General features: G+C 57.5%; 1 protein-coding gene across 4 annotated transcripts in view; it reads right to left on the reverse strand.

The window, feature by feature from the left end:
- CDH22 (cadherin 22) overlaps positions 1–18,343 on the reverse strand; it is an 81,319-nt gene extending 62,976 nt beyond the window's left edge. The window contains exon 1 of one of the 4 annotated variants that reach the window (XM_058177053.1): positions 18,232–18,343. The gene's annotated coding sequence lies outside the window, so the exon portion shown is untranslated. Of the gene's footprint in view, positions 1–9,576; positions 9,610–14,502; positions 14,904–18,231 lie in introns of those variants that run through there. The other 3 variants (XM_058177054.1, XM_058177050.1, XM_058177052.1) reach the window with 3 other exon arrangements.
- Positions 18,344–19,168: the final 825 nt, after the last annotated feature.

Here is a 19,168-nt window from a genome sequence, read left to right on the forward strand (position 1 = left end):
CGGGGCGGGGCGGGGCGGGGCAGGAGCGCCGAGGCCGCCAATCCGTCGGGCGAACCTTACAAGGGGGACCGGGGTAGGCAAAGAAAGCCGGGGTCGCCCCGGTCGGCGCTTCCCGGGATGAAAGGCCGGGCTGGCAGCAGCTGCTTCTCAAAGCCGGAGAGACGGCGAGAGGGCTGACCCAGCCCGGCCTTGAAGATTTCTTCCCTTGCTCTGCTCCCCGGCAGCGTTCAAGAAGCCGGTAAAGGGCTGGTTCGCTCCTTGGGCGGGAGGTCGGTTCCCTCCGAGAAACAGCGCGGCTTTTAAAAACCTCTTTTCCCCTCTCTTTTTTCTTTCTCTCCCCTTCTACGCCCCTGAGCCCAACCTCCGCACTGATTCTGCACCCGGAGACTTCCACAGCCAAACTGCTCCCCCGCCTGTGCTCTCCGCCCAGAACCCACCGAAGGGACCCCCATCTCAAGGTGTAAGAAGACTCACAGCAGGGATCCCCAATTCCCCGAGTTGAGGCACGCAGAGCTTCAGCCAGAGCCAACTTGGCAGTTAGTTTGTGGTCCAGAACCAACCAGGAGCGATCCTTCCCCGCCCCCAATTCGGAGCTCCGCTCTCTGCCCAGGGCGGCTTCTCCATCTGCGGGAGAGAGGCTCGTTCCGACGATGTGCGAAGCCCTCGACCTGGGCTCAGAGAACACCAGAGCTGCGCTGCCTGGCCTGACCCCCGCTTAGTAAACGCCACACTTTAAGATAATGGCAATGCTACACAAGCTGAGCCACTACACCCTCGCCCCCCTTGGCCCGTTTTAGGCCAGTCACATGGAGCCAAATGTGAAAGCAGCTGCCTGAGACTCTGGACTAGTGCCTGGTGGGCAGGATGGAAGTCCAGACAGTGGACAGACATCTCAATACATAAGGGGCAGGGCTGCCACCAGGGTCACTCCTCTGACCTGGGGAGGCATCTCCCCCCCCTTCAAAAGCGTCCTGGAGGGCCACTGGGCCCTGCTTCAAGGTGGCTTTTCGTGCCACCTTCACAGAAGGCATCAGGTGTAAGCCTTCAGATGTGGTCTCAATTATAGGGCTGGGCAGGGCGGGGTGAATTCACTTGAGGCTGAGGCAAGCGGTACCTCATTCTACATGGGTGGGGAGAGAGTTGCCTGGCTGGCTGTTCAGCTGCCCAGACTGCTACCTGGCAGGAAAGGTGGCTTTTCTGGAAGGTAGCTCTTTGGGGGCCAGAAGGTGCCCGCCTGCACTTTTGCCTCTTTGGGGCCAGGGCTGGCAGAGACGGGGATTGGGTTGGGGGGCAGGTTGTGGACAGTAGTGCCATTTCACCATAATTCAGGGGGCTCAGATGGGCCGGAGGCTGCTTGCAGGCATTTGCCTTCTAGGGACAAAGCCACAGCTGGGGGCCCTATCTGAAGGTTGGGGACTCCTCAGCAGTCAGCAGATCACCTCCAGTGCCTCTCCGTGGGGCCACTTTATTCGGGGATGGGTCCAGGAAGACCCATCTGGATGCAAGAAATGCACGCGTACCACACATCCAGAGACAGCAACAGCAAATATGTCCCACCTACACGTGCCAGGCCTGGGCAACGGTTGCTGTGGGAACCAGAACTTGCCTGGGGGATCTCCCCCCACCACCAGCATGGCCTTTTGTTTGTGCTGCTGCTGCCGCCTCCCTCCCTGAAGAGGGAAAGGGCCCTCCACCCACCCCCAGCCTCACATGTCTCCTTTGGCCGGGCTGGGAGGACTGGACCCAGTGCCCACCCCCTTACGCCCCCACTTTTCCCCGGGCTTGGTGGCAACGGCACGTGCCTCCCCCCGCCCCGCTTTGTCAGTGTGTGTTTGGCAGAACCGTACTGTACATCATGTTGACAGTAGAAATTACATCCTGAGCTTATGTTTTACATTCTGCCCTGTCAGAACTCACCGCAGCCCAGTGATCAGGACAAATTGAAGAGCATCCCGTCCGTGTCGATATTTATTTCATTTTACCAATTGGGGGGGGGGCTGCCAGCAGCTTTCGCAGTACAGCACATGCCTCCCTGGCCATGTATGGCTCTATGGGGGGGGGCTGTTCAGCAGGAGGGGAACGGGAGGCCAGAGACCAAAGCTACACTGGCAGTGAAGAACCCTCTCCCTGCAGGAGCAACATAGGTCGTCCCTACCTGAGAAGGGCGCACACACACACACCACCCTCGCAGGATGCCACTCAGCTGGGCTGGGAAAAGCTACAAGTAGCACATGGCCCTGGCACCCACCTCCGGAAGAATTCCCTAGAGAGAGATCCCTTCCTTGACGGGCTCGCAGCTCCCTATCCTCCCACAGACAGGGCACGTCTTGGAGGGCCTTGGCGCAGGATCAGGCAACCTGCCAGGCATCTAACTGGGACCTGGCATGGGGGGGCCAGTCCGGGGCAGTTCTTCCTGTGGTAGGCCAAGCAGCCTGTGGGATTCCCCAACAAACATCTCTTCTGGGTTCTGCCAGTGCAGAAAATTGGCTTTTTTCTAGTTTTAAATCAGATCCAATTCCACTTAACTCTCCTTTTCCAGGGGGGTGGGGTGGGGGGAGGGGGGAGGCAGAGAGAGACAGTGTCTATACAGTTTCCCCTGCTACAAAGGGGGCAGCCTGCAAACAGAGCAGCCCCTGGGGAAACGGAGGATCCATGGGCCCTCCAAGCCCCTGGCCAGTTGGATGTCTGCTGCCCACTCAGTTCCCCTCCTCTCTCTTGCAGGAAGACGGGCAAATCCCTCACTCCCCTGAGTTGTCCCTATCCTGATTGATTCATGGGCCTGGGGTGGTGGGCTCCTGCTCCCACAAGTGGCTTCAGCCCCCCCCCTCCCCCCGTCTGATCACTGTCTGCTCCTTGCTGAAGTGGCTGTGTCTGACAGGCAGCCCACTACTCCCTCCAGATGACTCTCCAGGAGAAGATGGGTGCAGCCCCCACTCCAGAAGGGACTCCCAGGTAAATCCAGCCTGCTCCTCTCCAGGCTGGCCATTTGCAACCCTTCGGGATACACCCTGCCCTCAGCCAGGCAGCCGCCTTGCCTCAGAAGGGCAGGAGATGGAGGGAGGGTTTCTAGGAAGCCAGCTCTGCCCTCCTGCCCTGCCTACCCCCTCAGCCCAGATTCACAGGCAACACCAAAAGCAAAAGTCCCCCCCCGGATAATCCCAGCCACACTCCAGCTTTAATGATAAAGGGACCAGAAAGCCATTATACTTATTAAAAGTGTAATCTTTTCTGCCCTTGAAGTAAATCGCCATCTTCCTTTCTGGCTTTTCGGAATTACTTTCCTGGTGGGGGAGCATCTTCATAGCTTTTCTTCTCAGTTGGGCTGGAAAGATACCCAAGCTGAGGGGGTGGGGGGACAGCAGAAAAGGATACCTCCTGCACACACACACACAATACTAGCGGCCCCACCTGCAAGGGGCAGGGGTTCCCTTCCCCCAACCCAAAATTTTAATGACCATCCAGTTTATGGTTTCCACCAACCTTTGGCCGATTGTTCAGGGCTGGCAAAGGTGTTTGTTAAAACTCTCACACCATCCCTGTTTGGGAAAGGTCTTTGCAACTAAAAATATTTCTTTTTCCAATCTTCTTTGGTCCGAGTTTGAAAGAAATTTTAATTGCAAAGAACATCTCGGTGTCTCCCTCGGGGAAGAGGGCTTTTACAGCCAGAACCGTCTCGCTCCGCAATAATTCTTCGCCAAACAGGGAAGTTTCATGCTTCAGCTCCACAGATGCAGGGCATTAATTGGTCTTTCAAGACGGATGGAAGAAGAAAGAGGAGATGCTGGAAATGTCACCTGGGCACAACCCGGAGAGCCTCCCAGGAAGGGGGCGAGAATCCCCATGTTCCTGGGGGGAGGGGTGGGAAGCACAAAGACTGCCCAGTTTGGGTGGAGGGAAGTTCATCTCCAGGCCAGGCAGTTCAGCCCTGGGGAACACAGTCAGCCGTGCGCACCCACACATCTGTCCAGCTCCATTGCCAGCTCCGTAGGCTGCTGACGCACCACCACAACACCAGGTCCCCTCCGCCGATCGTGGGGACAGCCAGCTTGGAGGAGCTGGTGGGTGTTGCTCAAAGCACCTGATCTCCTCACAGTCCTTCTGGTCCCAAAGCTGAAGGTTGGGGGCTGCCGGCCAACCCCTTGCATTGTCCTACCTGCCAGACTTCCTTCTGCCCACATGCCACCCTCTGCCCCCTCCCTAGGGCAAGGGCTAGGTTGTGGCACCTGCTGCAGGGGCACTGGGAAAGCAAGCTGACCACGAGGATGCTAAGCATTCAGAGGCAAAAAGGGGCGATTAAAATGAAAACATCAAATGGATTTTCTGCCCCCTGACAAACATAGAAGGAATTGGCTTCTTTTAATCAAATGTTTGGCAGAAATATGAATTATTTATCACTCAATATGGCTGGTTAAATGGAAGATGGACCATGAGCACAGTTCCCTCCCCCCACCCACCTGCATGCTCTGCTTTCCCACAGCCTCCCCCACCCCGACTGCAATCCGAAGCAAGGAAGGACCAGAAGGCAGAGGAACCACAGCTTCGGCCCATAGCCGGCTACAGCCTTCCAGCCTCCATGAGCCAAACAAGCCACAATCCGCTGCACCCCAAGAAAAGCCACCCTGGGAAGGAAGGGCTGGCCTTGGAGTCCAGCATAGACCTAACCTCTGGGCCAAGGAAGGAGGGAGACCGAAAAGTTACTGAAAGCCCAACTTTCTTCCTCGGGATTTCAGAAAACATGCAGCATCTAATGAATCATAAAATTAAGGGACACAAAGCTCCTCATGTAGGAAAGCAAACCAACATCGCCAGTCCAGGATGAGACCCAAAGCTGAAGCTAGAGAGCCAACAGAGCCGGCAGCCGGATGCGGGTCGCTTAGACTGCACCAGGAAAGTGGCCACCACAGGAAGCCCAGTTTAATTTGCCATGGTTGGCGCAGGCCTCAATGGTTGCCACCAGTTCTGGGCACCAGGCGTGAAGAGAGAGACGGACAGAGAGCCCACTGTCAGCTCCACAAAGGAGCTGAGAAAGGAAGGAGTTTGGAGACCCTCTGTGGGTTATGAAGACGCCCCCAGTCCCTCCCCTCCAGTACCAAATGGGAAATGAAATGGCTAGAAAAAGGTGAAGCCCCGGACAGGGGGCCTTGGGGGGGGGAATGGGTTCTCCTTCCCTGGACCTGCCAGCAAGGCGGGGAGTGAGGGTTCCAACAGCTCAGCTCCTTGACCTTCCCCAATGGGTCACTGTCCTCTTTAAATTATGGTGCCCACTATGGTGATTACAGGATTCTCAATGGGGCATGACCCAAAGCAGAGTCGAGGAGAACTGCAAAGTGGACTCAGGATAATGGCCTTTGTCCGTTTAGGAACCGCCTCTCCCTCCAGGCTCACAAGGTCGATAAAGGTGTTGATGGGCACCACAGCCACACTTGGTCTCCCCCTCCCACCAAAATCTCTCTGCCGTTTGAATCTGATCCCACAGATTCAGAGATGACCCAATCTCTTTCCCCCAAAGTGGCAACTCTCTTCGCCTCTTGGGCTGGCTCATTCTTGCTAGTGAGGTGAGGTCCAGGGCAGCAGCCCCCCCACACCCTCTTCTCCAACTGCTGTCAGTGAAGGAAGCCCAGAATTGGCCGGTCTTCAGTCTCTTGGCAGGCAGAGCCCCAGCTGAAGTCCAGGTACTTGAAATCTGCCATTAGCACGATTGCTTTGAAGGATGGTCATCTGGACACCCTGAAAGGCCTCTCTGCCTTTCCCATATGAACCCTTCCAAGAACCTCCCCCCTTTTGGCTCCCCACTGCCTCAAGATGTGACCACCCCCCACCCGCCAGCACCACAAAGGCAGCCATGCAGCAGGGACCAGGCCCCTCCACCATCATACAGAGGCTGGTCTCCTCAGGTAGCCCGCAGAGGGTCTTCTGCAGGATTTCACCTCCTGGGAACTTCCCGGACCCTTTCCCAGCAGGGCAGAGCTGTGGGCGGGAGACGAGGCCTCACCCCTGAGTTTCAGATGGGTCACTGGGGGGGGGCACCTGATGCTTCCCCATCAACCCCATTGGGCCAGGGCTGACCCCGCCTCACCTTCTGGGCTCCTCAGGAGCCAGCCCTCAGCTTTGACCCTTCTGGGTGAGCTGGGCAGGCAAGGGAGCCCTCCCAGACAGGGAGCTTCGTCCGGTACTTGGCCAGACCAACTGCCCTCCCATCTGCCCGGGATCCCCTCTGCCTGCCTGGCAGGGTTCTGGAAGAATGGAGGCCATGAGCACTGCCAATTGCAGACTGAGCTTTCATACTTAAGGAAATCGTTCTTAATGATTTTATTTTTAGGGAAACTTTGTTAAATAAGAATTAAAAACCAGGTAGAACAAGAGATAAGGGGACCAATTCAGCCACCAGACCCCTCCCACCCACACATTTTGGCAGCTGGGCAAGTCCTGGCTTTGCCCAAGTGCTGGCTGCTCTTTCCTCTGCCATCCTGGGACTGGCCAATGGTGGGAAGCTGACTGGCAGCAAAGGGAAGGGGGAGCTGTGGGCAGCCCCTCCAAAGCATACCACTTCTGAGCATGCACGGAGTGCTCTTGCCCGGGTCTCTTGTCCTCAGGCTTCCAGAGGACAGGGCCTCTATGCAGAGCTTCTGCCCCCACCCCCTTGACCCCTGCCTGCACTTCAGGAGAGAAATCTCCATTGGACTGAGGGACCCAAACTCCCTGCAGCTCTCTTGGCCTGTCCCCCTGCAGTGCCTGCCAGATGCTGAGGCAGCTTGGTCAGTCCATGAGAGCCTGCTGGCCTTCCTATATCTGCCTTCCTGGCCAGCAAGGAGGTGAACAGGTTCAGCCCCACTGGGATACCTGGAGCCCTCCCGGTGCTCACTCAACTGCTGTCATTTTCAGGCCTCTTGGAGCTTCCTGCTGCCCCTTTGGCCACTTCAGAGTCACCACCCATTTCCCAATTCTGTCATAAAGAAGAGCCCCTCTGCCCCCCCCCCCCGTTTCAGTCTGTGGTGCAATTAAGTCAGGCTGACTGGCGCAGTTACAGAAGGAGCCCGACTACCGTGGCTGCCTGCTTTCCAGCATTTGCACAGAATTCAAAGGGGCTCCGACACCAGTGACTCTCTTACAAATTCTGCACCATCCTGGCACCTTGGGACTTCCTTCTGGTTCTTCTCCCTTCCTCCAAGAGGAGCAGGAGGGGGAGAAGGTGTGTTTTTCCTGCATTGTGAGCCATTTTCTTATTTATATAAACTGTCTTAGGGAAGAGTTAAATGCCACCCACTTCCAGAGCTTCAAAGTGGCTTAGAGTAATTCCATAAGCTTCTTTGACTCTCCCTGCTCAAGAACGAGACCTGCAGGCAAGGTGAGGCTCTGGCTGTTGCAAAGCCCTCAGGCCACAGCCATGCTCCCTGCGGGCAGCCAGTCCTCTGGCAGGCAGCCCTTGGCCTCGGGCCCCCTTCCCCAGGACAGGCTGGAATCTACTCCAATGTAGTTTCCACTGGAGGTGGGGGGACCTCCAATCCTACATCCACAGCAGAGAAGCCTTTGGCGGCTCCTTCCTTTTAGCCAAAGGACTCCTGGGCCCCTCCTTCTGTGGGCAAAATACCCACTGCCTTTTCATCCTTCCCACCAGGGACCTTCTGCGGTGCTCTCAGCACCTGGTTGCTCTTCACGCACAGGCACTCGGTGATGGTTCCTGAAACGTGTCACCCACAACTGGATGCTGACCTCCAGCCGTGGCTCGTGCCATCCATTCAAGGGAGAGAGGCGCCTTTGGAAGTCAAACACAAAAGGCCCAATTGCAAATTGCGGGAGGGGGAGCGGTGTCAGCCCGAGAAATTAGGACAGCTGCATGGTTTTCCCTTCCTCCTCCTTCATTAAAGCATGGTTAATCACGCCTTGTCCTCACAGATACCAGGGCAGCGCGCAACATCCTTAACGTGACACAGTGTACAATAAGAGCACTGAAGTGATCGCAAGCCGGATCCAGCCCTTGCCCTTTAGGATTCTGGTCACTGCCCTGAGGCCAAGCAGTGCCCTGGAAGGGACACTGTGGATCTCCCTAGAGGAAATGCTGGGGCAGCAGAAAAACCAGCCAGGCCCTTGCAAGTAGGGGCGGGAGGGAGGGCTGGCTCCGTGGGCCCTCCAGGGAGATGGAGGTCCTCTTGGGTGCAGCTCAATCAGAGCAGAGAAATTGAGCTGAACAGGCAAGTCCCCGGTTGGGTGTCAAGCCTCATTTATAGACTCTGCAAGCTGATGATGCGACCAACCGGGCAAGCAAGCCAGGATCTCCCCTTCCTCTGGTGCAGAGCAGCCACAGCCTCCCCCTCCCCACTCAATAGAAAAGTCCTGCTCGCCCGTGATGCGAAGTACAGGCTTTTAGCGTGCTGTCTAGTAGAATCAAATTTTTATATCCTTTCACAGCCAATAAATCCAGCTGGGAGAGAAGAGGCAGAAGGGGCATAAAAGCCCTCGTAAACGCTGCCAGCAGCCAAGCGGAGGTGCCCGTACACTCGCCTGCCCGTGCGCACGCAGCTCCTTCTCCAGCACAGATCCCGGATAATGCGAGCAATCGCTTATTTCTCTCTCCAGTATCATTTTCCCAGCTTGATCTCTGCTGTCGCAGTGTGATGGTTTCACCCCATTAGCCTTGCTTAAAAAAGTGATCCCAGGCCTACGCCTGTTATTGCCCACATAAATCAGGTGGCTTTGAATACGGAGCACCTTTAAATAAACAGCTGATGGAAGTGAAGTTCCAGGATCATTATTAATAGCTTTTCATTTCTGTGTCCACTGTGCTGTGACACTCGTTCCCAGCAGAAAACCTCCGCTTCCTCCCCCCAGAATGGCAGCTCCCCCGAGTGCTGCAGTCGGAATGAATGACGGTCGCCTCCCATTAATTGTACAGCCAGTTCCACAGACTGAAGCCCTACAACAACCAGCCAGAGGAGAAAGGCAGCAGCCAGGCACTGCTGGGAAGGGGGTAGGGGATCGGGCCCCCAAAGGGAGCGCATGCTGGAGAGAGCCCTGGAGCAGCCTTTCCTGTGGGGGAGGCAGGGGAGGAGTTTCCTGACCAAGCCCTATTTATTTAGTTGTTATTATTGGACAGGACAGGACCAAAGGAGGATTCCAGCCCCAGGATTAGCAGGTATTTCTCCAGCCCCACTTGATCTGGAGCAGGCTCCCCCAAGACCGAGCGCCCGGGGGAGGGGCTGCACGCAGAAAAAGGGGGGGAGGAGAGGAGACCGAGCAGCCCCTTGGCCTCCAGAAGGGCTTCCTTCCTACCGGGGGCCCTCGAGAGCCACGGCGGAGTCCCTGGGGCAGGAGAAGCTCCGGAGCGGCTTCAAAGCAGGCACGCACACCGCGGCGAAGGAGCGGCGCCAGCCAGCTGCAGAGAGGGAGCGGTTTGGCTGAGACCCGATCTCGGGGAAGAGGCGCGGGGCCTCCCACTGGCGTGGGTGTGGGGACTTGGGGTCGCAGCGGGAGGAGACGTCGCCCTCCCCGGCAGAGCTGCCCGGCTCAAACTGGCCACGAGCCCCCGGATTCCGGCCGGGGCAAAAGGCGGGGGGGGGGGGCGGGTCGTCGCCGCCCTACCCGAAGAGTCCGGGACGGCCTCCCGCTCCGCGTTCCCCTTCGGCCCTGGCGCCGGATCAGCCCCGCTCGTCTTTACTCTGCAAGCCGTCTGGTTGCCTCTTCCCTCCCGCTCCGTCCAGCCGCGAAAGGGCCAGCCCCGAGGGGCAACTCCCGGTGCTGCCGGCCTCCGCCCTGGCCCAGCCTGTCCCCAGCAGACCTGGGAGGGCACGGAGCCAACTCCGGTCACAGCTCAGTGAAGGGGGGGGACTTAACAGCTGGTGTCTGACCCCACCCCCCCATCTGGCAGGATCCACCATAGCCTCAAAGGAAGCCCATTTCTCCCCCCCCAATTAACCTTCAGCCCCTTCTGATCTCTGAATCCCAGGAGGGCCAGAGGTCTCTGGAGCAGCCTATATTCAATGGGGGGGGGGCCTTAAGCCACACTCCTTATTCAGTCCTCTGCTCTCTGTGATGGCTCCTGCCCAGGGACAAATAGGAGGTGGATTCCCCGAGTTGTTCAGTTCTCAAATTTCAGGAAGCTTATTCCGCTTTGACAAAGACTGTCCACAGTCCAGTTCCAGGTAAGGCAGCTCTTTGAGGGACCCAGTTAGGGGGAACTGGGCAAAGGCAAACCCATTCTGGGTGGTTGCCCATCCCCCAAGAGACTTCAGTTTGGATGCCTGTGCAGAGCAGGCATTGGGTTCTGTGGCCCCTGGGAGCCGCCCAGCTGAGTGCCTCCAGAAATGGCATTTTGGACCCCTTTTGTTGACTTCTCCATAGGAGGAGGCCGGGAGGCAGCAGCCCAGGCGCTCTGCACAGGTGGTGGGCTTGGCTTCCTGGACACCTCTGCAGACATTCCCACCGGGTATCCTGGAATCTGGGCTGGAATCAGCAGTGCTGCTTTGACTCAAAAGAAACAGGGAAAGCCCTACCCAGTGGGGCACATGGACGCAAATGCCATGGCCTGAAAGGCCGGGGATCGGTGCCCATAGAAAAAGCTCTGATGACCCACGCCTCCTAATTACTGGATGCAGCAAAAGTTTCTATAGAGTTCCTGGAACAACGGTGTAGCATGATTAAAAGAGCCCCATAGTTGGAGGCTCAGCAGCCAGTCCTAGGGGGGCCAGAACCCAGCTGGAAAGATCTGCAGAACTTTTTCTTTGGCCAGCCCCCCCCCCATTCTACCTGCACCCTCCAGGAAGGCTCAAGTCCCAGCAACGAGAAATGTTTGTGTGAAGGACCCAACTGGTGCTTGAAAGGAGGGGTTTCATTTCATAACCCACCCACCGCAATCTAATCCAGCACTTCAGACATAAAAACCCAGCCAACCCAAAAACTGATCGGGTGCTTCCAGAGGTTCAGAAAGAATTCAGAGGTTGCTGTGGCCTTAAAATCATCTTCCCTTCCAGAAAACATGAAATTAGCCAATAAAATGCCAATTTATAGAAAGGCTCCATTCAGTCCCTGCTGTTTTCTTGGCAAGATTTCCAGAGTGGTTTGCCACTGCTTCCTTCCTAGAGCTGAGAGAGGGACTGGCCCCAAGTCATCCAGCTGGCTTTCTGGCCTAGGTGGGACTAGAACTCACCATCTCCTGGTTCTAGCCTGACGCATTAGGGTTAGGGTCAGTTCCCTAACAAACTGGCCAAATGGTTCTCGTTCAACTGGTGGAGAGAAGCGTAAGAGCAAAGGCTTTAGAACGGGAGTTCCTTGCTGGTCTATTCCCATTCGCCCTGGCCAGAAAGAGGTTAGTTAGTGGGCTTTGCTTACCTATGTCAAAGGATAATCAGAGGGATTTCAAAAAAAGAAATAATAATCCTTGCCCCTTCACATTTTAGAGCTTTTGAGATTGTTAACTATTGGAACAGAATTGTTTCCGAAGACTTTTGAAAATTCTTTTCTCAAACTTCTAGCAAACTTTACTATCTAAGTTCAGTTACTAAGTAAAGGTCAAATGATATAAAAAAATCCACCTCACTGAGGAATGTATAAATCCTCCACAAACGGTTAGAAGTGAAAGCATTCCTTGCTATCATCATCAGTGAACTTATGGCTATGGCCAGGTTTGCCAAGGACACCACCTTATTAAGTGTGTGGGTTTTTAAAAAAATAAAGGTGGCAAAAGGACACCAAAAAGAAGTCTAAAGTGAGGAAGGGGCACCAGAACAGCCCTCTAGCCATGCCTCAAGTGATACACAACAACAACAGCAACACCACCTCTTCACCAATGAGAGTGCTTCTTACAGCAGTTCTTGGGCACTCAAACCCGTTGCTTTGGGAGTGGGGGGAGTGAAACTGGCAGCATGAAGTGAAGGCCTGGGAGTCTTTGGCTCCGCTGCCTTTTTCTCTTCTCAAAAGTTCATTCAGAGGCCAGCAACTCTGTTGCATGAGAGGTCAAGAGACCCCCAGAGCAGACAAAGCAGAGCGGCTCCCCGTCTCCTGCAAGCCAGAAGACCAAAGCCCCAGAGAGAAGATGCCTGTCTCAGTGGAGAATAAGAAGGACCCCCTCCCCAATTCCTGACACTGGCACCCCGCTTCCACCTGGCCACCCAGAACTGGAAATCCAGTCCTGTGTCTGGGCGTCAAGGTTTTCTCAGAGCCCCCCTGCCCATCTTGGGCCCCCACTCTGTTTGTCAGCTGTGCTGCTCCCAGAAGGCTCTGCAGTGTCAACAGCCAGGGAGACACTTAAGCCCCCCTTGCAAGGAAGGCAGAGCCATGAGCAAACCCTGCAGCCAGCAGGCAGGCCAGACTCTTGCCAGGCCTAGGAATGGTGTCTCTGATTTGCCCCAGGTAGAAGTGGCAGGCCAAGATGGTGCCAGTGTTCAGCACCATGCCTGCTCCACCTGCACGGTCTCGGTCCTCAAGGTGCCAGGTGGTTTGATGGGAAGACGACTTCATTTTCCCCCTCCCAAGCCTGGCCTGGCCTCCTCCCTCTTCCTCCCTCCCCCCCCCAAAGGTTGGCTGCTTCAGACAGACTCCCCCTTGCCACTGCTTCCCAGCAAATCTCCCTGGCAAACAGGATCGGCTTACACACCTGCACACACAGTCCCAGGCAGATTCTATCCAGGTGGGAGGGCACCAACAGCTGCCTCAAACAGGGCAAGAGCTGAGCTCCCCCAAAATTAATCCTGGGCAGCCAGAGCCCTAGTCCAGACATCCACAGTGAGAAAGAGAGGAGCCCAAACTGAGACACTCCAGTGATCAACGTTACCCACCACCAAAAGAAGCCCACCACAGAGAAGCCCACCACCCCTTCCCTGGTCCTCCTGCTCACCCCAAAGGAGGGGCAGCAGCTCTCTTGCTGCCCAGATGAGCCAAGGCAGCACTGCTGCTTCTCAGCAGATGAGCTATGCATTCAGCTTCCAGGGCTGCAGCACAAACTCCGCGGGGGCGGGGGTGGGGTGGGAGCCCAAACACTCCCAGAGGCACCAATGCTCTGGGACAAGCGGCAGCCAGAGGAGCTTCCGGTTCCTGGGCCGCCCTGGCCTGGCCTTCCCAATAGCCAAGAGGCATTTCTGGAGGAGCAGCCTGGTCCACACAGCCATCCTCCCATCCCCTGCTGGCTCACAGGCCTCCTACTGCTCTGAGGTCCTTACACAGCTCAGGGACCCTCAGCCCACCCCAAGGCCTGTAAATCCTAGGGCTGAAAGGGGGCTTGTAAAGGGAACTCCTGGTCTCCCCTTGTGAATTTTGGCTATCCATCACCAAGAGGGCAGAGACGGAAGTCCCAGGGCCAATGCCAACCCTGCAATGCAGGCCAGGAGACTTGCTCACATGGATTCTCTCTGGGGCAATCTTGGTCAGCCTCTTCCTTTGGGGCCTCTAAATCTGCCATGTGAAAGCCCCCCTCAACAACTTGTCTGCTAAAGCCCTGCCCCACCATTGCTACCAGCTAAAAAAAGAGAAGCCACTGTGACTTTTGTGACCCAAGGAGGGCTCTTTGGGCCACTGCAGCCAGCAGAATGAAGAAAAAGACACAAACCCCACCCCCGCCCCATTTTTCCACAAAGAACAGAAAGGACTGGGGAGGGGGCACTTGCAGCCAGAGTAGGCAGGTGCAGAGTCTTCAGCCAGGAAGCCTGCCCCACTCAGACTGCCTTTCCCTTGAGCCAAGCAGACACCCCCCCCCCCCCGCCAGCCAGTAGCTGCAAAGGAGGGCACTGCATAGCTGCATACATGGATTGAACCTCGCAAGCCCCTTCCCCAGGTGTTGGGAGCATCAACCAAGGGCAACAGAGGTGCAGCTCAGATGCCCCAGAAAGGCATTTGGAGGGGGCTAAGGACCCAAAGAACGGCCAGAAGATAAAGGGGTTCCCCCCACCACTGCTGGCCTCTACAGGCTGAGCTGATTGGAGGTCAGTTGGCAGCAAGGAGGGAACAAAGGGACCCTCTAGAACAGAGGTGCCACCCGCTGCCCTCTTGAACCTTGGCAGTGATGCCTCCTGGGCACGCAGCAGAATTAACACCTACTTCGCCCATGGACTGGCCGTGTCCAGGAGCCGGGCTCGCTTTCCCGCGAGGAGGCTGAGAAGAGACGCCCCTCGACCAAAGAGGAACTTCCTTTACACGAGGTTCCGGGCTCCGCAGCCCTGGGCGCCCACGCCAAGCGCTTCAGCGCGGGGGCCGGCTTGAGCCCAGCATCCCCGGCAAGACTCGGACCCGCCCCGAATTCCCAGCGCCCGAAGCCGAAGGCTGACCTAGCGGCGTCCGGCGAAACGAGGGTGCAAGGCGAGGCCAGCAGAAATTCGCTGGCACTCCGCCTGGGCGGGTGAGACGTCTCTTCCCGGCGCGGCGCAGCGCAGCGGCGACCCGGCGCTCCCAGGGCAGCCACCGGCCCGCGGCGGCCCCGGCGAGGAAGCCGGCGACAAAGTTTGCGAAGTTGAGCGGCTCCTCGGCTGGCCGACAGGGCGGGTGCGCCTCTCCCGGCCGGCGCGTTGCAAAGCTTCTTACCTGGATCGGAGGTGGCGGCGGCGGCGGTGCTCCCGCAGCCGAAAGGCGCATCTCCCGGCGGTTCAGAGCTTCCCACCGAGCCCCGGGAGCGAAGCGGCGGCGCCTGGGCGAGCGGGCGCGCCCTCCCTAGCCGGCGCGAGGAGAGCCGTGGCTAGAGCGCGCCGGGCACCGGGCCGAAGCGGTGAGCAGCCGGCGGAGCCCAGCTTCGCCCACGGCCCTGGCGAGGGAAGTCTGGCGGGCGGCGGGCGCGCTCCGTAGCCCGAGCGGACAGCTGCGGGGATGGGCCGGCGCGGCTAGGGTCCTCCTCGCCTGCTCACGTGCGCGAGCCCAGACCGGGCTTTCCCCGCCGCCGCCGCCGCCGCCGCTGGCGGAGGGCCCCCACCCCGAGGACTCCCGGCGCTCGCTACCCCCCTCTGGCGGCCGCGGCGACCTTCCAGCCGCGGCGCTTTGTCTCCCTCGGGCGGTGGCCGGCGCCGGCGGAGTTCCCTTCGGGTGCGCCCGTCTGAAGCTAAGGCGAGCGCCCGGCGCCGGCCCGCCGCGGCTCCCGTGCAGATGGCGGGGAGCGGGGCTGCTTCGCCGGAGGGCCACACCTCAAATCGCCCCTTACGCTCGGGAGCGCCGCCGAGGAGGCTCGCCCGTAGCTCTCTGCCAGGACAGGGCTAGCCGCCGGGTCTCGGGCAGGGCACGTGTCGGGAGAGCGCGGCGGGCAGCGTGGAAGGCGGGCGGTGCCGGGCAGGCGAGCCACGCGGGGCTCGGGCGGCGGAGTTAAGCTGCGTAACGTGTGAGCGGCCCGGCTCGCTCCACTCCCGGCAGGGGTAGCGCGATGTTGGAAATCGGCGAGAGGTCAACTCACTTCCAGTGTCGCAGCGCCCCCTGCGGGCCTCGCGAGGACGGCGGTCCGCGGGCCGGGTCGCTTCCACGGGCAGCCCGGCTCTCGGGTCGCCCTGCGGCTGCTGCTGGGGAGCGGGGGGGGGTGGGTGTGTGCTCTTCCTTATTCGACCCCCATTCCTGAGGGGTTGTCTCTCTCCCGGGGGTCTCTTCCTGCCTTTCTTCCTCCACTGAAGGTTCCCTTTGCTCTTGCCCCCCACCCCCTGCCACATCCTGGCAACAGCTACCCAGTCTCCTGGGGGACCCTTACTGGCCTCTTTCTGCCCCCTTTCTGTTTCTTTGGCCTTTTGTCCTCCCCAGCCAGAAGCCTCCCCCAACTTTTCTCAGGCTGCTTTCCTCTTGCCTGCAGGCCTGACACGAACCATTTCCTCCTCTGCCCCTCTCTCCCTTCCTGCTGGGGAGGCCCACGGCTCCCAGATGGAGAAGGCCACAAAGAGAGGGCAGAGGAGAGGAGAGGTCACTGGGTGGATAAAAGGTCCCATTCGACATAAAGCAGAAGGCTGACAGGCTTGCGGGGAGGGGGTAGTGAGGGCAGCTACAGGTGCACATCCAGAAGCGTGTTTTGAGGGTGGCTTGCTCTACGATTTGGTTGGATGGTCCCTGGGATGGCTGGAAGCTTGGCTTAGGCCACAAAGTACTCTGTCCATGGGCAGGGGCTGGCACAGCAGAAGCGTGGTAATCCTCATCAAACCAGGGTTGGCATTGCTTAGAACAGTTGCAGCAGCAAGAGTTGCGGTATTCCTGGTGGGCACTGGCCACGCCCGGCCGCAGCAGGTCCCCAAGGACCCTGCACAAAGGACTCCCCTGCGCCCTTCGATTCCCTGGGAGCACCGAGCTATTTCCTGCCTCCGTGGAGCAGATGTGTGCTTAGATTCTGCTGCCTTTATGAATAATTTGTTGCGCAGTTATAAAGCAAATATTTAATTGAACTTTATGCAAAATGTGCTGCTACTGCTGCAGTCTTGCAGCTTCAGAAAGGGAGACGTGCCAGGCACCTGCCAGCACCCCAGCTTGCCTCTGCTTCTGCTCCTGGGAGATGGACCTGGGGGCAGGATGGGTTCCTGTGGCCTGAAAGGCAGCTGGAGGAAGGTTTCGTGGAGCGTATCTGTGAGATCACCCAGACGTGTCTGGCTCCAAGGCTTTGCTCCAGGAGCCGCAAAGAGGCTGCAGCAAGAGAGGCGCCCTCAGAAGTCCCTTCTTCAGCTTGTCCCTTCCTAAAGGGGCTCAGCCGGCCAAAGGGGAGGGCTTGGCCCACCCCAAGATGTCCTGGCATGCTGCAGGGGTCCCACACAGCCCAGAGGATTCCTGCATTCTCTCCACCTGCCACCCTTCTGAGCTGGTCTGTGCAGCAGCCACCTCTGCCAGAGGCAGCCCCCACCCTCACCCCAGCAGCTTTTCCTCTCCAAACCTGTAATGCTGTCATCTCTTGATCTATGGCCTCTGCTTACATCAGAAGAATTAGTGGTTCTCTGGTGGCTTTCAGCACCTGGCAGGGAGCCCCTCCTGGGCCTGTGCTCACAGCTTCAAGCACACCTGGCCAATTCGGGACCCAGAGAGGCAGCTCTTCGGGGTAGTGGGGCTGTTTAAGCTGTCTGCCTGGGGTCCCAGCAGAGACCTCTGGGGAGGGCACATTCAGGCTAGGGGAAGGTTTGGAGAGGGTTTCATCTAAACAGGATAGGAGAAGAGAAGGACCAGGGGAAACATGATAGCAGTCTTACGATATTTGAGGGGCTGCCAGAGAGAGGAGGGGGTCAAGCTATTTTCTAAAACACCTGAAGGCCAGACAAGGAATAATGGATGGAAACTGATCAATTGATTCAACCTAGAAATAAGGAGAAATTTTCTGACAGCGAGAGCAATCAACCGATGAAACAGAAGTTGCCTTCAGAAATTGTGGGAGTTTCATCCCTGGAGGCTGGACTGCCATCTGTCAAAAATGGTGTAGAGTCTCCTGCTTGGGTGGGGGGTTGGACTAGATGTCCTACAAGGTCCCTTCTGTTATCCTGTTATCTACTCCAACCCCAGGGACTTCAATGCCTTTGTGGACCTATAAGAAATTCCTCCCTCCCTTCCTTCCTCTGCTGGGCCTTTATCTGCCTGAAGCCCAGCCTATCTGATTCTGTGGTGGGGGTCTTGGGGGGACATGTTTAGGAAATTACCAGCTGTGAGGATACAGCAAGAATGGCACTGCTGGAACTTCCAGGGTGCTTTTCCCTGGTGCTTTAAAAATAAAACACATTAAGCCAATTTTAAGAATTGAGTTTTGGGTTTCTTGAAATTCTCAGATTTGGCAAAGGGGGGGGGGGCAAATATGAAGGTAGGATAATGCCCTCCAAATCCTTTGTTTTATTTTTATGAAATATAGTTTCATATTCTGGGCACCCCGTTTCTGCAGCCCAGTGAGGTATTGAGGGCACATAGTGCCTGGGGAGCCTTGCCCACGACCACTCCCTTACGGTGCCAATGCCAACTGTGGCCGGTGCCTCTGCCACAGCTTGGAGGTTGCAAGGCAACGCCAAGTGGGGGGGGGTTGAAGGGCCTCTGCCGCAGAACCTCCAACCCACCGGGAGCCTCCCCCCCAGGCACTGGAGCGGCAGACGGCGGGGAGGAGGCGTGTGGCACAGCCTCGAACTGAGCTGGGTGGGCTATACTGCTGTTCCGGCGGCAGGCAGTAGCAGTACCTTTCCTCCCCGGCTTGGCTCCTATGCACTGGTCTGGCCGGGCGGTGGAGGACTTCTACATGGCTCAGCCCAGGCCCATGGCTTCCAAAGGCAGGCTGGCCATGGCCGGGTCGATCCCCCCCACCAAACGCTCCGCACGCCTGGACGGGACATGACTCACCTCTTCCCGCTGATTAGGAGCCGGCACAAAGTGGAACCTGAAATGCGGAATAGAGAGCAGCCCAGGAGCGAGTTTAGGCCGAAGAAACGGACGGGCAGGTGGGCAGGAGACACCCAGGAGGTCTCTGGAGCAGCAGCAGCTGCTCTCCGCTGTCCTGTCCAAAGCATGGAGAGTACCTAGGTGCCCCAGGGTTTGGGTCGCAGGCTATGGTGGGCCAAGGCTTCCATGTGCCTCTGGAAACCCCTGAATGGAGAAAGTGCTGCAAAGCAGGCTTGACTGGTGTGTCTCCAAGAGGTGGAAACCACCCAGCACCTGGCTGTGCAAGGCTTGCCAGGCCTTGCCACAGCTCAGAGCCAGCTGTGACCTGTGGGAGGGGCTGGCTGCAGCCCTTGTGGGTTCTTGAAACAGACACCAGCCACATCTTTAGGGGAACAGAAATGGAGTCAGGTTTGGCGCAACTCCCTGAGCAGGAAACAACAAGAAGAACTGCTTCAGGCCTGACCCCTTCCACTGCCCTCCTCCTCCGAAGGTTCCACATGAACCTCCTTATTTTAATTTCAGACCAGTTTCAGCAGAGAGGAGAGCCACCTTCTCTTCCTCCTGGCAGCCGAGTTACCTACAGAATGTGGCAAGGTCTCCCCAGACTCTTCCCATTGACAAACTGACCCTGCCCGGCTCCTTGAGGTTTTTTTTAATTTGCATTTATATCCCGCCCTTCTCCGAAGACTCAGGGCGGCTTACACTATGTTAGCAATAGTCTTCATTCTATTTGTATATTTATATACAAAGTCAACTTATTGCCCCCAACAATCTGGGTCCTCATTTTACCTATCTTATAAAGGATGGAAGGCTGAGTCAACCTTGGGCCTGGTGGGACTAGAACCTGCAGTAATTGCAAGCAGCTGTGTTAATAACAGACTGTCTTACCAGTCTGAGC

Source organism: Ahaetulla prasina, chromosome 3 (assembly GCF_028640845.1).
Source record: "Ahaetulla prasina isolate Xishuangbanna chromosome 3, ASM2864084v1, whole genome shotgun sequence".
Classification (NCBI taxonomy): Eukaryota; Metazoa; Chordata; class Lepidosauria; order Squamata; family Colubridae; genus Ahaetulla; species Ahaetulla prasina.